The sequence below is a fragment of the Bufo gargarizans genome, chromosome 11 (assembly GCF_014858855.1).
Source record: "Bufo gargarizans isolate SCDJY-AF-19 chromosome 11, ASM1485885v1, whole genome shotgun sequence".
NCBI lineage: Eukaryota > Metazoa > Chordata > Amphibia > Anura > Bufonidae > Bufo > Bufo gargarizans.
The window spans coordinates 38,236,231-38,256,301 of NC_058090.1; positions in this window are offsets into that span (position 1 = coordinate 38,236,231).

The following is a 20,071-nucleotide window of genomic DNA, read 5'->3' on the forward strand; positions in this document are numbered from 1 at the left end:
ATAAAACTTCGTTCTAATACTGTATGGAGCAGGATCCCTGTACAGTATTAATGTATTGGCTCAGATGAGCCGACGTTATTGCTTAATAATGTAATTGCGTAATAACAAACTTTGTACTGTAAAAAAAAAAGTTTCCCGAACACTGGTTCAGTTCCAAGATACCACTTGGAACTGAACCAGAGTTCAGGAAATAGTTTACAGTACAAATTTATTTATGAAATTGCACAATTACATTAAGCAATTTTGGCTCATCGGAGCCAATACATTCTAATACTGTACAGGGATCCTGCTCCATACAGTATTAGAACGAAGTTTTATGCAAATCGACTTCGGATGTTTCACCCGAAGTCTATTCGCTCATCCCTAATGATGGATCATCAGGATTGGCCACCAGAACCAGCAGTTTGAATGGAGCCAGAAGCCCCCCTCCATTCTAAGTGTAGTTGCCATGCTGGGTTACTTCAACCCAGTTCATGCTGAATGTTACTACACTGAGTGGATCTGTGGTTCTAGCTCTTTTGAAAGTGCTACTTTTGGCCCTTCAGGGTGCCAGACCCCCCCCCCACCAAACTGATATGGATGGCCTATCCTGAAACTAGGTAATCAATAGCAGGAGCCAGGAAAAGCCTTTTAAATGCATGTTATTTTATAAGATTGGTGGTATTGAACTTGTGGCTCTCCTAAAAAACCCAGATCACTGATTACACAGGACTACCTGCTGCCGAGACTGATATCTGGGTGCTGCATCACCTGATGGAGCCTTTGCAAATTCATCAGGTGATCAATGGCCAATTACCAGGTAAAAGGCTCTTAGGCTAGTTACAGAAGAGAGAGTTCAATGCGAGAAATGCTGCTGTGGCAGCATGACAGGATTGCATGGCTTTATAATGCTATGTGTCCCTTCTAGACATGTATCTACTGAATTGGAGCTCATGCACACGGCTGTAGTTTTGTTCCACATTTTTGCTGATCAGATGCACCCATTTATTTCAATGGGGCTGCAAAAGATGCAGACAGCATGCAGTGTGCGGTCTGCATCCGCAAGATAATCACGCTTCCACACACAGCATGTTTCTCACACCGAACTTGCCTGTAACTAGCCTTTAAAAGGGTTGTCTCATCTCAGCATTACTAAGGTAAGATGACAGTGCCTACCACCAGCTGGCCAGGAAACAGGCAGAGCATTTCGCTGTTTCAGTAGCTCACATGGCCGTGCACGAGAGCTATGGAAAGAGCATAGCTTGCTATGCCACGCTGTTCCTGTAGCTCTCATGCAACGCAATGGGAAATACTGAAACAGCGAATGCTGTTGGCCGGCCGGTGGTCGGGACTGTGTCTCATCTTGCCTTAGTAATAGTCTGATGAGACAGTCCCTTTAAGACCAGTCCCAATCACACGGTCACAAAAGGAAACCCCGTCCCAGCCTCCCTCATCTCAGGGGGACAGCACCAGCATGCTGGGATTTGTAGTTTCATACCAACTGGAGTGCCAGATTTACCTTCGCTTTACCTGTACTGTCCTAGGCCAGCAGTTTTTTTTTAAAGTTATTTTTATTAAATTTTACATTCGTACAGATACATACATCAAATATACATTGACATAAACAAGTAAAGACTCAACTTGGGCACATTAATACACAAAGTAAAAACTTAGGAGTATAACCCCCCAGGCCAGCTGATGTTCGCCTCAGAGCAGGTCCAGCTTGATGCAGGAATTAAAACCTGGTCTACATATGGAAGAACACAACTGTGCGAGGGAACAGTAGCTACAATATAGATGCAAAGCCTCAGACAGTAAGGGGTGCTGCCAACCGACATGGTCATATTGTGCCATAACTATACAGGTATTCAGCATTGTACCCTGAGCCGTCTGGCTACTGCATAGTCAGCCATGTGGAATCAAACTTCAAGAATGTTTTGAGAAGACGGCCATGACTGTACACTGCTCAAATAATCCTGGGCTATTTTCACACTAGCATTAATATTTTCTGGTATTGAGATCAGTCATAAGGTCTCAATACGGGGAAAAAAATGCTTCCGTTTTGTCCACATTCATTGTCAATGGGGACAAAACGTAACTGAACAGAATGGAGCGCTCCAAAATGCATTCAGTTTTGTTCTCATACCGGAGAGCAAACCACTGCATGCTACGGTTTGCTTTCCGTCCTGGGATGTGGAGCAGGACAGATCTGTCATGATCCACAATGCAAGTCAATGGGGGAGAAATCAGTTTTCTCTGACAATAGAAAACAGATCCATCCCCCATTGACTTTTAAAGGAGTTCATGACGGATCAGTCTTGGCTATGTTAAAGATAATACAACTGGATCTGTTAATAACAGATGCAGACTGTTGTATTATCAGTAACTGAAGCGTTTTTGCTGGATCCAGTAAAAATGCTAGTGAGAAAGTAGCTTACATATTTCACCAACCACTGGCACTTCACACTGAAAGTGGAGGATGGTGGTGCATTTCCTAGCAGCAGCCACTAGGTGGCGCTTCTCTCCGCTCAGAAGAGCACAGTGTGGGTGGGGAAGAGTTCTCAGGCTGCTGTCAGAACCAGTTGGCCAGGCTCCAGCACTGCTGTTTATTCTGCACTGGTGGGGGAGGAGGCAGAAAAGCAATGACAACTGCCACCGTACCACTGTATTAACCAACTGGGAGCTATAATGGGACCCTGGTGCTAAACTCCCCAGGCTTCTTCCCCCTTCAGGTACCATTCTGTCACACGCAGAGCTTTACAATAGTCTGTGGCTGATATAATAAATAGTAGCATAAAATCCCCTCCATACATGCTTGGACACAAGCCAGTAAGATAAAGCTACTGTCTCACAAGTCCTTGGTAGAAAAGATTTACCAGTCACTGGGCCAGATTTATCATTAGCTCAGGTCAGAATAATGGAGTGAAAAAGTCCCAAATGCTAAAACTGCGCACAAATTTGTGACTTTTTTCTGCTCTGCACTATGCTCGCCATTTTTTATGAAAGTGGGCATGTTTTCTTATGTAAATGAATCTCTAGACAGATTTACTATTGGGACTATTTAAAAAAAGTCGCAATTTCACTCCAGTGAGGACCATGCTTATCTTATGAGACTTTTTCGTAAAGCTGCTTACTGACAGATAAACTGCTACCGTCAAACCACATTTATTACAGTCTTAAAGGGCCGATCGTAAAACTGACTTTAGCCATATGTGAAAGTGGAGTGAGTATTGATAAATCTGGCCCACAATGCTTAAGGGTTACACAGCCAAATGTGACTTGTAATGATCAGGGTTGGAACTTTGTGATAATCGGATGCAACTCTTTCCCCATAAGGAATAATACACATGCATGCTAGTGTAACACCAGGTTGTCACCTGACAACGACTTATCCCCCATTCACAGGATAGAGACCACTGGGGGCCCTTGTTCACTGTGAACGGAGTGACAGACTTGCATGTGACCGCTGTTCATTGAACTCTGCTCCTGTTGGAGATGGACTACAAGCTACGATTTCTCATACGTGTCTGCCGCTCCAAACAGCAGGCAGATGCCTAGCCGTAGTTTTCTGTCTAAGTGATAAATTGTTATGGGGCAAACCTTTTAAAGGGCTATTCTGGTCTTCAGGACTTTTCCCAGGGAGAGGGGGGGGGGGTGGTCCAACCACAGGGACACACTTCCACGTAGCCCAGGAGTAACATACAACCGTCAGGCCCCTTGCAGACGAGCGTGTCTGGATGCGTCCCGGTGCATTGCGGCAAACCCGCATGAGTAGGTACGCAATTGCAGTCAGTTTTGACTGAGATTGCGTACCGTTCAGTTTTTATCACGCGGGTGCAATGCGTTTTGCGCACGCGTGATAAAAAACAATGTGGTACCCAGACCCGAACTTCTTCACAGAAGTTCAGGTTTGGGTTCAAGGTTGTGTAGATTGTTTTATTTCCCCTTATAACATGGTTATAAGGGAAAATAGCATTCTGAATACAGAATGCATAGTACAATAGGGCTGGAGGGGTTAAACAAAAAATAAATGTAACTCACCTTAATCCACTTGTTCACGCAGCCGGCATCTCTTGGTCGTCTTTTGTGAGGAATAGGACCTTTGACATCACTACGCTCATCACATGGCCCATCACATGATCTTTTACCATGGTGATGGACCATGTGATGAACGTAGTGACGTCATCAAAGGTCCTATTCCTCACAAAAGACAGAAGAGATGCCAGGCTGTGCGAACAAGTGGATTAAGGCGAGTTTAATTATAATATTTTTTTAACCCCTCCAGCCCTATTGTACTATGCATTCTATATTCAGAATGCTATTATTTTCCCTTATAACCATGTTATAAGGGATTATTTATTCATATTTGAGACATACCCTGGGTAAGGTTTATCAAATAGTTTATTTACAAATGCCTATGCAGGCGTTGAACCGATCTTGTCCCAGGTGAAAATGTAATACTTCACTTTTATTATTTGGGTTAAAATACGTGCTTTATACCTTTATTAAAATTTTACTTACTGAACCAAAGAAATTTGGTTCATCAAGTAAAATTAAATAAAAAGGTATAAAGCATGTATTTTAACCCAAATAATAATAAAAGTGAAGTATTACATTTTCACCTGGGACAAGATCGGTTTAATGCCTGCATAGGCATTTGTAAATAACCCATGTTCTAAAGGGAAAATAATAATGATCGGGTCCCCATCCCGATCGTCACCTAGCAACCGTGCGTGAAAATCGCACCACATCCGCACTTGCTTGCAATTTTCACACAACCCCATTAATTTCTATGGGGCCTGCGTTATGTGAAAAATGCACAAAGAGGAGCATGCTGCGATTTTCGCGCAACGCACCAGTGATGCGTGAAAATCACCGCTCATGTGCACAGCCCTATAGAAGTGAATGGGTCCGGATTCAGTGCGGGTGCAATGCGTTCACCTCACGCATTGCAACCACGCGGAAATCTCGCCCGTGTGAAAGGGGCCTCACAAATACTTATCTAGAAATACTTTAAGAGGGTTTTCTGATATGTTACTAATGAGGACGTCTCCTAAGGATAGGTAATCAATATCTGTTTGGTGGGCATCTGACACCCAGGCCAATCAGCTGTTTGAGAAGGCACCGGCGCAGCCTTCTCCGTACATTGTATAGAGGCCGCGGCATTAGTCGCCACGTGTGCACTGTACATCTCTATGCCTGGTGGTGAAGTGTGCAGGCGAGAACTGAAGAGGATGATGCAAGATAGTTATGGAGAGGGGCTTGGGCACTTGCATAGATTTATAAACTCGTTTTTTCTAGATGGGACAAAAGTACTGTTATAACAGTGTTTGCAAGAACGCCATATAAGCAGTTCAAAACGTGAAAACCTGGTGCCAGATTCCCTTTAATATCGGTCTAGAAAAGTTACTTCAGTTTTCCTACTCCACCCTTTACATAGCCAAATTTTTTTTATTTTTTTTTTTCCATGTGCATCCAAAAAGTTGCAAAAGCCCCATTTTGTGACATTTTATAGCCAGAATTCTGGAGTCAAAGCATGCTAAATCAAGACCAGAGTCTACTGCAATGTTATACTCCCAGCTATGCCCAGAAAGCACACTTCCATCAGGTCCAGACTGTTATACGGTAAGTGCTGTTCAGAAGCACAGAGCTTCCCATGGTCTCAATAGCCCCAGGAGACGTCCCTGTCCTCTCCACCCTAAGACCACATAATACCTTCAACGTGCAAGGTGTGAGAATGTTACTCAGCTGCTTCACAGAGGCCACTAGGCATATCTCTGAATACCAGTATATACCAAATATATGGTCGTAGGACAGTGTCTGGATGGGGAACCATACTTTCCTTCAACTTGCTCCATCCCAAGTCTATGGCGCTGACAAGGACAACCAAGCACAATACTTAAAAATGGAGGGCCAAGACGCACTCTGGACCGCTGCTCCACTGAAAGTCCTCCTCCTGTAAAGGGCTAGTCTCCATCTTCCCAACAGCAGCTCTGGCAGACCCAGTTATATACATCACATACAAAGTCCCAGCTGCTGTGTCTTTTAAAGGATGATTTATTTCAATATTAGTTAGTGTCCTACAACCAGGACACGTTTCAGCAAGCATGCCTTTTATCAACAGGTAAATCTTCATACAAACGTGTCATAAAAATGATTCTAAGGGTCCATTCACACGTCCGTTGTTTGTTTCCTGATCTGTTCCGTTTTTTGCTGAACAGATCTGGACCCATTCATTTTCAATGGGTCCTGAAAAAAAACGGACAGCACAATGTCAGATTTTTTTTCAGGACCCATTGAAAATGAATGGGTCCAGATCTGTTCAGCAAAAAACGGAACAGATCAGGAAAGAAACAACGGACGTGTGAATGGACCCTAAGAGCCGCCTCTAATGACGGCAGACGCCCAGACCGGGCGACGATCAGCAGGTGGTAATCAAACGGACAAGCAAAAACAAAAACAGAAAGGAAGATCACGATCAAACAAATATTCCAACAAAGGATACAACTGTATCAGCTTGAGGATCCTTCAATGGGGTAGGTCGATGTCTAAAGGAATATAATAAAATCACAAGTCGGGCACTTCAAACATGCAGAATTTCATAGTCCCTATTAGGACCCCTGGGATGTAATGTGTCCAATACGTGGATCCAGTAGGCTTCCCTACATTGTAAAAGTTTCTTGATATCTCCTCCTCTTCTTGGTCTTTTAATTTGTTCCAATACCTGGAACCTTAGTTGGGCAATAGTATGTTTACGTAGTGCAGAATGGGCAACATCAGATTTTTCGTCCTTACGGTGGATTTAGGTTTCCCAATCTGATCTCCGATTCGTGAAACAATGCAGACAATGTACAGTAAACCACATGGGCATTTTATAAGATAAATCAAGTTAGGGCTCTTTCACACTTGCGTTCTTGTCTTCCGGCATAGAGTTCCGTCGTCGGGGCTCTATGCCGGAAGAATCCTAATGCATTCTGAATGGAGTGAAATCCGTTCAGGATGCATCAGGATGTCTTCAGTTCCGGAACGGAACGTTTTTTGGCCGGAGAAAATACCGCAGCATGCTGCGCTTTTTGCTCCGGCCAAAAATCCTGAACACTTGCCGCAAGGCCGGATCCGGAATTAATGCCCATTGAAAGGCATTGATCCGGATCCGGCCTTGAGCTAAACGTCGTTTCGGCGCATTGCCGGATCCGACGTTTAGCTTTTTCTGAATGGTTACCATGGCTGCCGGGACGCTAAAGTCCTGGCAGCCATGGTAAAGTGTAGCGGGGAGCAGTATACTTACCATCCGTGCGGCTGCCGGGGTGCTCCAGAGTGACGTCAGGGTGCCCCAGGCGCATGGATGACGTGATCGCATGGGGCGCCCTGACGTCATTTTGGAGCGCCCCGGGAGCCGCGCGGACTGTAAGTATGCCGCTCCCCCGCTCCTACTATGGCAACCAGGACTTTAATAGCGTCCTGGCTGCCATAGTAACACTGAAAGCATTTTGAAGACGGATCAGTCTTCAAATGCTTTCAGTACACTTGTGTTTTTCCGGATCCGGCGTGTAATTCCGGCATATGGAGTACACGCCGGATCCGGACAACGCAAGTGTGAAAGAGGCCTTAGTGGAATCATGTGAAAAAACCTTCCACAGTAAAAGCACACCCTGTACGGGGATGATGAAAAACCAGACCCTTAATTATGTGAGAACACTGGAGACCAGACACGGGAAAGTGCCCTTCTGCTGTGTCGATAACGCACTTTGTTTCAAAACGGATCTTTTACTGCCCAGATCAGCATGGACAATTTTTATGATAGTCTATGGTGTTGCACTGCGACATGACAGTAGCAAGAAATCCACCCAAGATGGATTTTTTCTGCGACTGTCACATCGCAGCAAGTTGCATGTCAGTGCGACACCATCGACTTTCATTATAAAAATTGTCGCGTGACATGTTGCAGTGTAGTTGTGCGACATTTCGTTGTGTAGCCCTGGCCTAATACAACATTTCTCCTCCTCCAGCAGTGGCTGCAGGGAAAATGTAGATCAAACATCAAAATCAGCTGCTAAGTGGCGGTGTAAGACGCAAAACCGTGACTGGGAAGTCGGCTTCATTCAGAGAACTGGTTGTGCAGTGATGCAACACAAAACAGGAGGCCGCACACAGCACTTGCTAAAAAAAACAAACAAACAATGGGCCGGGTTGGGTGCTCCAGAAGGAAAGCGGATATGCTTACTAGAGAATGTTTCCAAGCAAAGGACCTCAGCTTTATTATGTCCTTCAGAGATTGGATTGGGAAACATAAATCCACCATAAGGACGAAAAATCTGATGTTGCCCATTCCGCACCACGTAAACATACTATTGCCCAACTAAGGTCCCAGGTTTTGGAACAAATTAAAAGACCAAGAAGAGGAGGAGATAAAGAAACTTTTACAACGTAGGGAAGCCTACTGGATCCACGTATCGGACACATTACATCCCAGGGGTCCTAATAGGGACTATGAATGTTTGAAGTGCCAGACTTGTGATTTTATTATATTCCTTTAGACATCGACCCCCCCCCCCCCCCCCCTATTGAAGGATCCTCAAGCTGATACAGTTGTATCCTTTATGTTGCAATATTTGTTTGCTCGTGATCTTCCTTTCTGTTTTGCTTCGTTTTTGCTTGTCCATTTGATTACCACCTGCTGGTCATCCGACATCATGAGAGGCGACTCTTACAATCATTTATATGACACGTTTGTATGAAGATTTACCTGTTGATAAAAGGCATGCTTGCTGAAACGCGTCCTGGTTGTAGGACACAATACTATTGGAATAAATCATCCTTTCAAAGACACAGCAGCTGGGATTTTGCATGTGCTGAAATTGGAGTTCGCTTCCTTCCCATGCAGCGTGCATCTAGCGAGTGCCAACCGGCTTTCTTACCCAGTTATATACATGGCCATTAATTTAAAGAAGCCCTCCCACAAACATTTTTGTTCTCTGACCTGTTAGAAAGGTACATGATGTAAACTGTAGTGAAAGTAATCTTACCAGTGACTGTATTTGTGAGTTATAACCTCACTTCTGATCCTCAGCTGTTCGGTGTGACCAGCACTCTGAATGCCTGTCCACACATAAGATGCTGTGTTATTTGGAAAGTCACTTTCTGTATGTATTCCTATGTCAGTCTCAAAGGAATGACTAGAGATGTAACCGACTTCCTCTCCTGTGGCAGCTGGAGATCAGAGTTCTGGTCACATGACCTCTCTTCTGATCCCCAGCTGTGTCATGACGACACATGTCGCGCAACAATTTTTATGATAGTCTATGGTGTTGCACTGCGACATGACAGTAGCATAAAATCCACCCAAGATGGATTTTTCTGCGACTGTCACATCGCAGCATGTTGCATGTCCGTGCGACACCATAGACTATCATTATAAAAATTGTCGCGTGACACGTTACACTGTAGTTGTGCGACATGTTGTCGCATAGCCCTAGCCTAATACAACATTTCTCCTCCTCCAGCAGTGGCTGCAGGGAAAATGTAGAGCAAACATCAAAATCAGCTGTTAAGTGGCGGTGTAAGACGCAAAACCGTGACTGGGAAGTCGGCTTCATTCAGAGAACTGGTTGTGCAGTGATGCAACACAAAACAGGAGGCCGCACACAGCACTTGCTAAAAAAACAATGGGCCGGGTTGGGTGCTTTAGAAGGAAAGCGGATAGGCTTACTAGAGAATGTTTCCAAGCAAAGAATCTCAGCTTTATTATGTCCTAATGGACAACTTCCTGTCATGTTCTTGTGTGTAATACAGCCTCGACCCTAAGGGGAGGGTGTTACAAACCCTATCTTATGGGTGTAGCCGCACGTGGTGTAAATGCTCCAAAGTGAACTGGACTGAAAAAACACACATCACCTACACAATGCAAACAACAAATTCTACAAAGTCAATGTATGCTGTGGATATACACCATGGACTTCACGCTCTGCAACCCAGAGGGTGAAATCTGTAGCATGTCCGCAACTAAAGTCTGAAAGAAAGTTTGCACCATTTGGTGCAGATTTTGCTGCTGTTGAATTCTGGCAGATTTTCTGCACCATTTTGTACACAGAAGTTAATTGGGTGCCACAATGGACTGAGGTTCCCACTGTATCATAGGACTCCGTATTTTACCCTCAAAGCACAACTGAAAATCTAAGGAAAACATATATGCTCCTTCGGGTACATTCTCAAACAGCCTTGTCCCCACAGTCCCTAGTTCAGGAGACAAACCACCAGATACAAACTACGTGGAAAGCTTTCTCCCTCTGCTGAGTTCTCTGTACACCAAAACACAAGCGTCACTGAGGCCCAATACAGACACGGACCCCAAAAAAGTGACAGCGAGCCGCCCTGTCACAGGGGAACCAGCACCACAGTACCTTCCAGTGACTTGTCCACAGTTTGTCATGATGTATAAAATCCGCTCCCCGACGCGTGTAGCCGAGTGAAATGTGGCGTGTTCACAATTTCCCGTTACCACAGAAGATTCCCTCCTGCGGATTATGGAAATGTGATATTGATGTGGCTTTAAAGAGGAGCAGTCACCTCTCCGGAAATATCTGCTTTAGCAACTCCCCATATCATTCTGTAGAATCTGTAATGCCTCTATTATTCCTGCTACAAGTTTATGAATAAAGGTACACTTTAAAGTTACCATTTTCGGAAAATAGGGGGAGGGGCGTCACTTCCACAGTCTGTCACTGGCCGCGCTGATTAGACAAGTCATACTGTGCAGGGACACATCCTCAAAACGGATGGCACATGGACAGCAAAAATGGACCCACGGAGCCTTCATGGACCACCTTCTCACGGATCTGTGCACGGACGTGTGAATGAGGCTTAACACTGCGTTATACCTTTATTCAGAAATTTCTAGACTGTATAAAAGAGAAATGGCCCAACAATAAATGCTCCAGAATGGTCACTGAGTGCAGAATTTAATAAGTTACTAAGGCAGACATCAGGAGAGGTGATAAGTCCTCAGGGGGTAGCGATATGCCGTTAATGTCCTGGATGGGACCGCCCCTTTAAGTTGCGTCCTGCTCTGTATTTTTCTTCTTCCCAGTTTAAAGCCGATTTCCCATGAAACCATTTTCCGTGCCTTAGCCGACACGCCCGTCCTTCACACTGGTGAATAGAAGTTTCGGATTACATGTGCTGGGCAGTAACCAGCACGCCACAGCCACTTACTAACTACAGCAAGGTACCCATACCAGACAAGCCAGCGGGCGGCTTCTCACAGCTGCTCTCTTCTGCAGGATCTCTGACTGGCTGGGGTGTTGGGTTTAACCAGAATGACATGGAGAGGGGTATGGGGGAAGGATTGGGAGTGCTAAAATGCAACATGTCCAATTGTTGCCTGGGAGATAAGTGACAGACTGTCAGGACTCTGCCTAAAGCATGCATATATGTTTATGGGGGGCCCCAAGTTATCCGTGCACCAACTGAACACCCGACTGACAGCTTTCTGCCCGGTCTTGTCACACGAATACATGGCCGGACACGGACACGAGCCCTTGTGTATAACAAGTCCTTGAAAGCCACATGTCATCTGCTTTTCGCATCCCGGATAAAGTGCCAAGGCTAGTTTCACATCTGCTGCTGGATGCAATCAGAATGCCCGCCAGCCTGATTAAAATATATAATATACAGGGGTTCGGTGGAGATCCAGCCATTATCCACCAAAAACGCCAAGAATTGGCCAGAGGGAAACAGCTGCAGTTTGTGTCCGGCCGGAACCGCTACCAGAGATGTGAAACGTAAACCTAAGGGGTTAGTCACAAGGCCTTTTCCCATGTCTTTTAAATATCCACAATGCACTACTTTACTGTCTATCTGTTCAAAAATCTGCTCATTATAATCTATGGGAGTGTATGCATTTAGAGGTTATATAATCCTTTCTGCTCTATATTTTAGGGCTAATGCACACAAACGTATTTCCTTTCCGTGACTGCATCTGGAACCATTCATTTCAATGGGTTCACCAAAAAAATAAAATATATATAGAAAATGTCCCATTATTGTCCGCATAACGGACAAGGATATGACTGTTCTATTAGGGCCCAGCTGTTCAGTCCTGCAAAATACGGAATGCACATGGACATCAGCCATATTGTTTGCGTATCACAAAATACATACACAGTCATGTGCATGAGCTCAAAAGCAAATCTGTCGTCACCAGGATCAACCCTAGTAAACCAGACATACTGGCTGGTAAGGTTGATCATGCTGATTAAAATGATACCTTTCTTTTGTCTGTATGCTAAACAGTTGCAGAGAAATCTTTTATTTATATGCAGATTAGCACATTGGAGCACCAGGAGGCGGGGCTGGATGCTTTGAGCACTGCTTTGCAACACTCCCTCTCTCCTTGACAGAGAGGGCTAGACATGCTGAGGACAGAGCTGTGTCCTAGCATCTACATATCATATACTCCATGTACTATAGCGTCACCACACAGATCTGCTCAGAAAGCAATATCTACATTATCTACATATAACTGCTTTATTCACAAGCAGAATATACAATTAGAAAGCCCAGTAATGGGTGTCAGCTTATAAGCACAGAAAAACCTGCATCTCTATAGCTTACCACATAGGAGGTTTAAAAGGGTGGGTGCAAAAACGGATGAAATACTGATGGCATATGGATGGTAGATCACCAGTGATTCATCCAACGTGTAGACATTAACCCTACGCTTGTGTAAGACTGGCCTAAAGCCTCCTACAGCAATGGGGGAGACTTATTGAGACAGGAGCTCTCTGCACCAGTCTTGATATCCCCTGTGCTGCCGGAGGATGAACCCAATTTGTGGTGAGGCATAAATTAGGCGCATCCCCCTGCAGTCCATGCGCCCAAACAAAATGAATGAAGCCGTGTAGTTTTAAGTGCTACTTCTGAATGGCTCGTTGGACCCCACCGATCTGATATTGATGGGCTATCCATGTCAAAATACTGGACAACCCCTTTAAAGGGACACTGTCAGGCCTTCTGAGCAGAATTAGATCTTTATATGCCCTCCTAGGTCTTGTAATAAGTTTCCAATTCATATAAGTATTATCCCTGTGCGCATTGTAAAACGTGAAAAATAATCTTTATAATCACCTGTCGCACAAATGCGGCGCAAAGAACGCCCCTTGGGCATAAAGGACAGTTGATTGACAGGTGATTATAAAGATTATTTTTCACGTTTTACAATGCGCACAGGGATATATGAATTGGAAACTTATTACAAGACCTAGGAGGGAATATAAAAGATCTAATTATGCTCAGAAAACATGACAGTGTCCCTTTAAGGCAGGCATTTCCAAACTGCGGCCCTCCAGCTGTTACAAAACTACAACTCCCAGCATGCCCTAATAGCTGTAAGCTATCCAGGCATGCTGGGAGTTGTAGTTTTGCAACAGCTGGAGGGCCGCAGTTTGGACATGCCTGCTTTAAGGCTTGTGATTGTCTTCAGTGCCCACTACATCACACAGTCATATCCTAGCAATAGGCAATCAGTCTACAAGTCTAAGGGGGGGCCTTCTGGTCTATGATCTCATCTGCGCTGCGTGTAATTTATAACGAGGGGTCGGAAATCAGATGCATGGTGGTTTGTCTAAGATTTCGATTTCTACTCCCGAATTTTTTATTTTTTACAACTGAGCATTTTTGCTTGGGACATCTTACACAGATTAAGGATCTATTCACACGTCCGTAGTGCATTGCAGATCGGCAATACTCCGGCCGGCACCCCCATAGAAATGCCTATTCATCCAATTGTGTCCATTTAGTCCCCATAGAGAAATAATAGGTCCGCACCCGTTCTGGAAATTGCGAAACGGATGCGGACCCATTCCACGGACATGTGAATGGACCCTAAGGCAGGAGCAGGCCGATGCTTTAGGAGAGTATGGCCCAGTTTTAGGGCTTATGCACATGGTCACATTATGAATCTAAAATGCAGTACCCGCACTGTACATCCCTGTATAAAGTTAAGGCGCCTTTATACGCACGGATGAGCAGCAGATTGTTGAGAAGGAAGCTTTCCTTCCTCCTCGTTCAGTGGAGGTGCAGCACTGCATTTACATGCAGTGATCATCTCCACAGTATGAGGACGAGCAGTCGCTACTGCAATCGCCCACCCTCTTACAGCTGCATTGTTTCTGGGCAGCAGATCGCCATTTAGACTGCACAATCTGCTGCCCTGAAACTATCATTTATGTGCCTGCACGAACAACAGGATGACCCAATGAACGAGTGTTTGCAGGAACGTTCATTGCCGATAATCTGCCCGATTACTGCACGGCGTAAATCCACTTTTAGTTGCCATTAACACTAAACTGGATGCAAGCTTTCTTGATTATATTCCTAACTTCCTACAAAAATTCTTCAGGTGATTTACAGCATTGCACAATGTTGTCTTATAGTGGCAGGTGTCACACAGTCAGCACGCAGCCCTAGCCATAGGCCCCATCTTCTTCCCTGCTGAGCGAGTGAGCAAGCCTGTGAAGTATGCGAGCCAAACAGTCTTAAAAAATAATCTATGAGTGAAGCAGGGCACCTCCCGCCGGCTCACGTGCAGGTCCAGCACCACACACATCTACTGTCTAGATGGTAAAGGATCGCCAGTAAGACAGGATGATAGATTTGGTGCACGACTAGACATCTTACTTTGCGCTGAAATGATTTCACAACCTGTAGCATCTTAAAGGGGTTTTGCTGGAATATTAACTTTTAACGGAAGGCCCCCTAACCTGCATTGCCTTCATGCTTTCCTGGACAACTGTGCTACTGCAGCGGGGACGTGTCACTGCTGAATCCAGTCTTCGCCTTCAGGTCCGCATGTGGCCTTAAGGTACTTTCACACTCGAGTTTTTCTTTTCCGACATGGAGTTCCGTCCTATGGGCTCAATACCGGAAAGGATAAAGAACTGATCAGTTTTATCCTAATGCATTCTAAATGGAGAGCAATCCGATCATGATGCATCAGGATGTCTTTTTGCCTTTTCAGGACGGAGATAATACCGCAGCATGCTGCTGTTTTCTCTCCGTCAAATTATGGAACACTTGCACTTCCCGTTGAAAAATGCATTAAATGTCTGATCCGGCCTTGAGTGTTCTGACAAAACGGATCCAGCATTGCAGTATATAAAAAAAAAAAAAAAAAAAAAAAAAGAAGCCGGATCCGTTTTTCCCAGATGACACCGGAGACTGATCCGGCGTGTCAATGCATTTGTCATACGGATCAGGATCCTAATCCGTCTGACAAATGCCATCAGTTTGCATACATTTGACTGGAACTGCCTGCCGGAATTCTCTGCCGCAAGTGTGAGAGTACCCTTATTCATACTTGAACCGGAAGACCAGGAGCCAGCGCTCAGGACTAGAGGAAGCAGGCTAGGGGTCTCCATATCAATGGAAAACCCCTTTAAGACGACCCAGTGTCAGATGGGGTATAGTGGGATATTCTTTTTGGCTTACTTCATAAATAGGTCTGAAACAAAATGTCAGCATGTGTGGGGGAAGGGATAGAAGATGATCAGGGGTATACCAATGTATACCAGCCCAATGGAGGTCAAAAGGACACCCTCTGTCAGGTAAGTGAAGCGCTATGGCTAGGTTTAACACCTATACCAGAAGCTCTCCCAGTGAACACTGCAAGGTTAGGACTCGAACACTGTGTGAACAGGGCCTTATATGCATGCTAAAGGTTTCAGATGAAAAGCAGAGCTCACGGTCATTGCCTGTAGACATCTGGGGACTACGCTCGAGACCAGGTGAACACTTACAGAGCAAAATCCAGATTATACTACTACTAGCCAAACCGCATACCAGTGAGGACTGCGAGAGAACGTCACAATGCTCAGACGAGGCACAGGCTCAGCCGGGAGGCATGTGACAGCACGAGAAGTCTCCGCTATTGGAACTATGCCACGAGTAAATACAAGTAGTAAGTTGTATTTCAGTGACAAGTCACCCACACAGGAGTAGCAGGGAGGCGCACTGGATGACACAGCCAAGCTGAAATAACCTGGTGCTGTCGGAGGAGGTGATGCCATCATGGCGGGGTTATGAGCGGAAGATTGTGGCACACGTTCTAAAATACATTGACGCGGGTGATAATTCCACCACTAGAAGGCCTTTTCATTGGATAAAGGCAGCAGTCACATACATACAGAATATAAAGTTATATACATACATTTATAGATCTACATCTCATTTCCAAAAGCAATCCACTAATAAACTGATGCACAGGAACTTTAGGTCGGTAAAGTAAGTAAAATCCCTGATGGGACTGGACGGCACAACTTGAGATCACCCAAAGCACATACATTGTCGAATATGTAAAAGGCACCTTAACCCCTTGAGGACAGGGCCATTAACTTTTATTTTTTTCCTAGAGCCATAACTTTTTTTTCCGTTCACAGCCATGTGGGGGCTTACTTTAAAGAGGTTGTCGCATGACACAATGGGGGCATATCACTAGGATATGCCCCCATTGTCTTATAGGTGCGGGTCCTAACACTGGGAGCCTCACCTATATCGAGAACGGAGCCCAGAAAGTGAAGGAGGGTGCACTGTGCATGCGCAGCCGCCCTCTATTCATTTTCTATAGGGTCAGCGAAAATAGAGTGCTGGCTCGGCTATTTCTGTCAGGCCCATAGAAGTGAATGGGAGCCTTGGCCGGTCATGCCCGATGCACTCCCATTCAGTTCTATTGGAAGCCGGCTTGGTGGTGGCCGGAATGGAGTACTCCAGCCACCACTTTGTGGGGATCCGTTCTCGATATAGGTCCTAGCGATATGCACCCATCGTCTCAGATGAGACAACCCCTTTAGGCTACATGCACAAGACCGTATGCATTTTGCGGTCCGCAAATATGGATCCGCAAAAACACAAAATAAACGGAATGACATCCATATGCCATACGTTTTTTTTGCTGATCCTTTGCAACAATGCCTAAGGGTACTTTCACACTAGCGTTTCTCTTTTCCGGTATTGAGTTCCGTCACAGGGGCTCAATTCCGTCACAGATTGAATTCAGGTTTTGTTGCTGACCCATAGACTTCAATGGAGCCATGTTCTGATTTTTACTGACAAGTATAGGACATGTTTAATTTGTTTTGCTGAGCCGTACAATGGAATAAAAGACCCAATAGAAGTGAATGTGAAAGCATCTAATCCGCAAAAAAACAGGTCCGAATTTTTGCGCACAGCATTGAGCCATCTGAATGAGCCCAAAAAACTGATTAGTTTTATCCTAATGCATTCTGAACGGAGAGCATTCTGTTCAGGATGCATCAGTTCAGTCACGCTTAAGTTGTTTTGGCTAGAGAAAATACCGCAGCATGCTGCAGTATTTTCTCCAGCCAAAAATCTGGAACACGTGCTGGAAAGCCGGATCCGGCATTAATTTCCATTGAAATGCATTAGTGCAAAATTGCTGCATTGACGGATCCGGTCTGCGCAGACCTTAAAATCTTTGGAAAAAATAAATAAAATGCCGAGTCCGTTTTTCCGGATGACACCAGAGAGATGGATCCAGTATGTCAATGCATTTGTCAGACGGATCCGCATCTGGATCAGTCTGACAAATGCCATCCGTTTGCGTACGGATTGACGGAACTGCCTGCCGGAATCCTCTAACGCAAGTGTGAATGTACCCTAAAAACTGACAAGAATAGGACATGTTCTATTTTTTTGTGGGGCTACGGAACTGACATACTGATGCTGACAGCACACGGTGTCCTTAGAAATGAATGGGTTTGCATCCTAACTGCAAAAAAACAAAACAGAATGGACACGGAAACAAGATACGTTTGTGTGCATGTAGCCTTAAGTTTTATTTTCTAGTGGCACCATTTAATATTGCATACGATGTAGAGGGAAGCTGAAAAATTATTCCAAATGGGGTGGAATTGGAAAAAATAAAAGATTCCATTAGGGTTAAATGGATTTAGTTTTTACGGTGTTCCCTATGTGGTAAACCTGACCATTTCCCTTCATTCTTCGGGTCAGTATGATTACAGCGATGCCACATTTAAAATCGTTTTTTTGTGTTTTAATACTTTGAAAAAAAAAACGGTTTTAATTTCCATCGCCATATTCTGACCCCCATAACATACTTACATGTACAGGGCAGTGAGTGAGTCTTTTTTGAAGGAAGGGGGGGGGGGGGGGGGGGACTGTAGTTTTCAACAACATTTTGGAGCATGCATGCCTTTTTTGATCACTTTTTTGGGGGGAGGTGACGCTATGAAAAGAAAATGATGAATCAGCCATGTCACCCCCCCCCCCCCCCCCTTTTTATGTTGTTCACCGTACAGAATAAATACTTTTATATTTGTAATAGTTTGGGCATTCTGGGATGCAGCAGAGCTAATGTTTTTTATTATACGGAAAGAGGGGGTTGGATTTTTAGCTTTCCTTTATATTTTTAAAAACTTTGAAATTGTGATTATTAGACGGCAATGAATTACCACAGGCAGGGGTCCATAGGAAGTATCATTGTGGTAACCTTGGATCATTCAGAGGGACTGAGGCTACCACAGGAAATGGGAAGCTGTTCAGGTCTAGAGCGCGCACTTCTCCCAGAGGCAGCTACCTCAAGATGCTGTGATCACAATTGACCACAGCATCTGAGGGGTTAAATGTCTGTAGTTGATGTTATCGCCAATTGCAGACATTAGCCCTAGGCGTCAGCTGTGTGAAACAGCCGAAACCCGGCAGCTATGGTGCCGTGTCCTGAAGGAGTTAAAGTGGTTGGGCCAAGAAGACTTTTGAAATAAAAGCAATAATGCATCAATATATCATATGTACACACTGTGCATCCCCTGACCTCCATAGCTTCCTCCTGCCCCGTTTCCGGAGCCCCACTGTTCCTGAAATAGTAGCCGTTCAAAAAGCTTTTCTAGGAGATCCTGCATCCTGGAGCATCAGCATCACTGCCATCAGCGTGTACCGTACTCCTGCCACCAGCATCATCATCACTGCCATCAGCGTGAACCGTACCCCTGCCACCAGCATCATCATCACTGCCATCAGCGTGTACCGTACCCCTGCCACCAGCATCATCATCACTGCCATCAGCGTGTACCGTACTCCTGCCACCAGCATCATCATCACTGCCATCAGCGTGAACCGTACCCCTGCCACCAGCATCATCATCACTGCCATCAGCGTGTACCGTACCCCTGCCACCAGCATCATCATCATCATCACTGCCATCAGCGTGAACTGTACCCCTGCCACCAGCATCATCATCACTGCCATCAGCGTGAACTGTACCCCTGCCACCAGCATCATCATCACTGCCATCAGCGTGTACCGTACCCCTGCCACCAGCATCATCATCATCATCACTGCCACCAGCATCATCATCACTGCCATCAGCGTGAACTGTACCCCTGCCACCAGCATCATCATCACTGCCATCAGCGTGAACCGTACCCCTGCCACCAGCATCACTGCCATCAGCGTGTACCGTACTCCTGCCACCAGCATCATCATCACTGCCATCAGCGTGTACCGTACTCCTGCCACCAGCATCATCACCCCTATCAGACCAGTGTGTACTGTACCCCTGCCACCAGCATCATCACTGCCATCAGCGTGAACCGTACCCCTGCCACCAGCATCATCATCACTGCCATCAGCGTGTACCGTACTCCTGCCACCAGCATCATCACCCCTATCAGACCAGTGTGTACTGTACCCCTACCACCAGCATCATCATCACTGCCATCAGCGTGTACCGTACTCCTGCCACCAGCATCATCATCATCACTGCCACCAGCATCATCACCCCTATCAGACCAGTGTGTACCGTACCCCTGCCACCAGTATCATCATCACTGCCATCAGCGTGAACTGTACCCCTGCCACCAGCATCAGCATCACTGCCATCAGCGTGTACTGTACTCCTGCCACCAGCATCATCATCACTGCCATCAGCGTGTACCGTACTCCTGCCACCAGCATCATCATCACTGCCATCAGCGTGTACTGTACTCCTGCCACCAGCCTCATCATTATCACTGCCACCAGCATCATCACCCCTATCAGACCAGTGTGTACTGTACCCCTG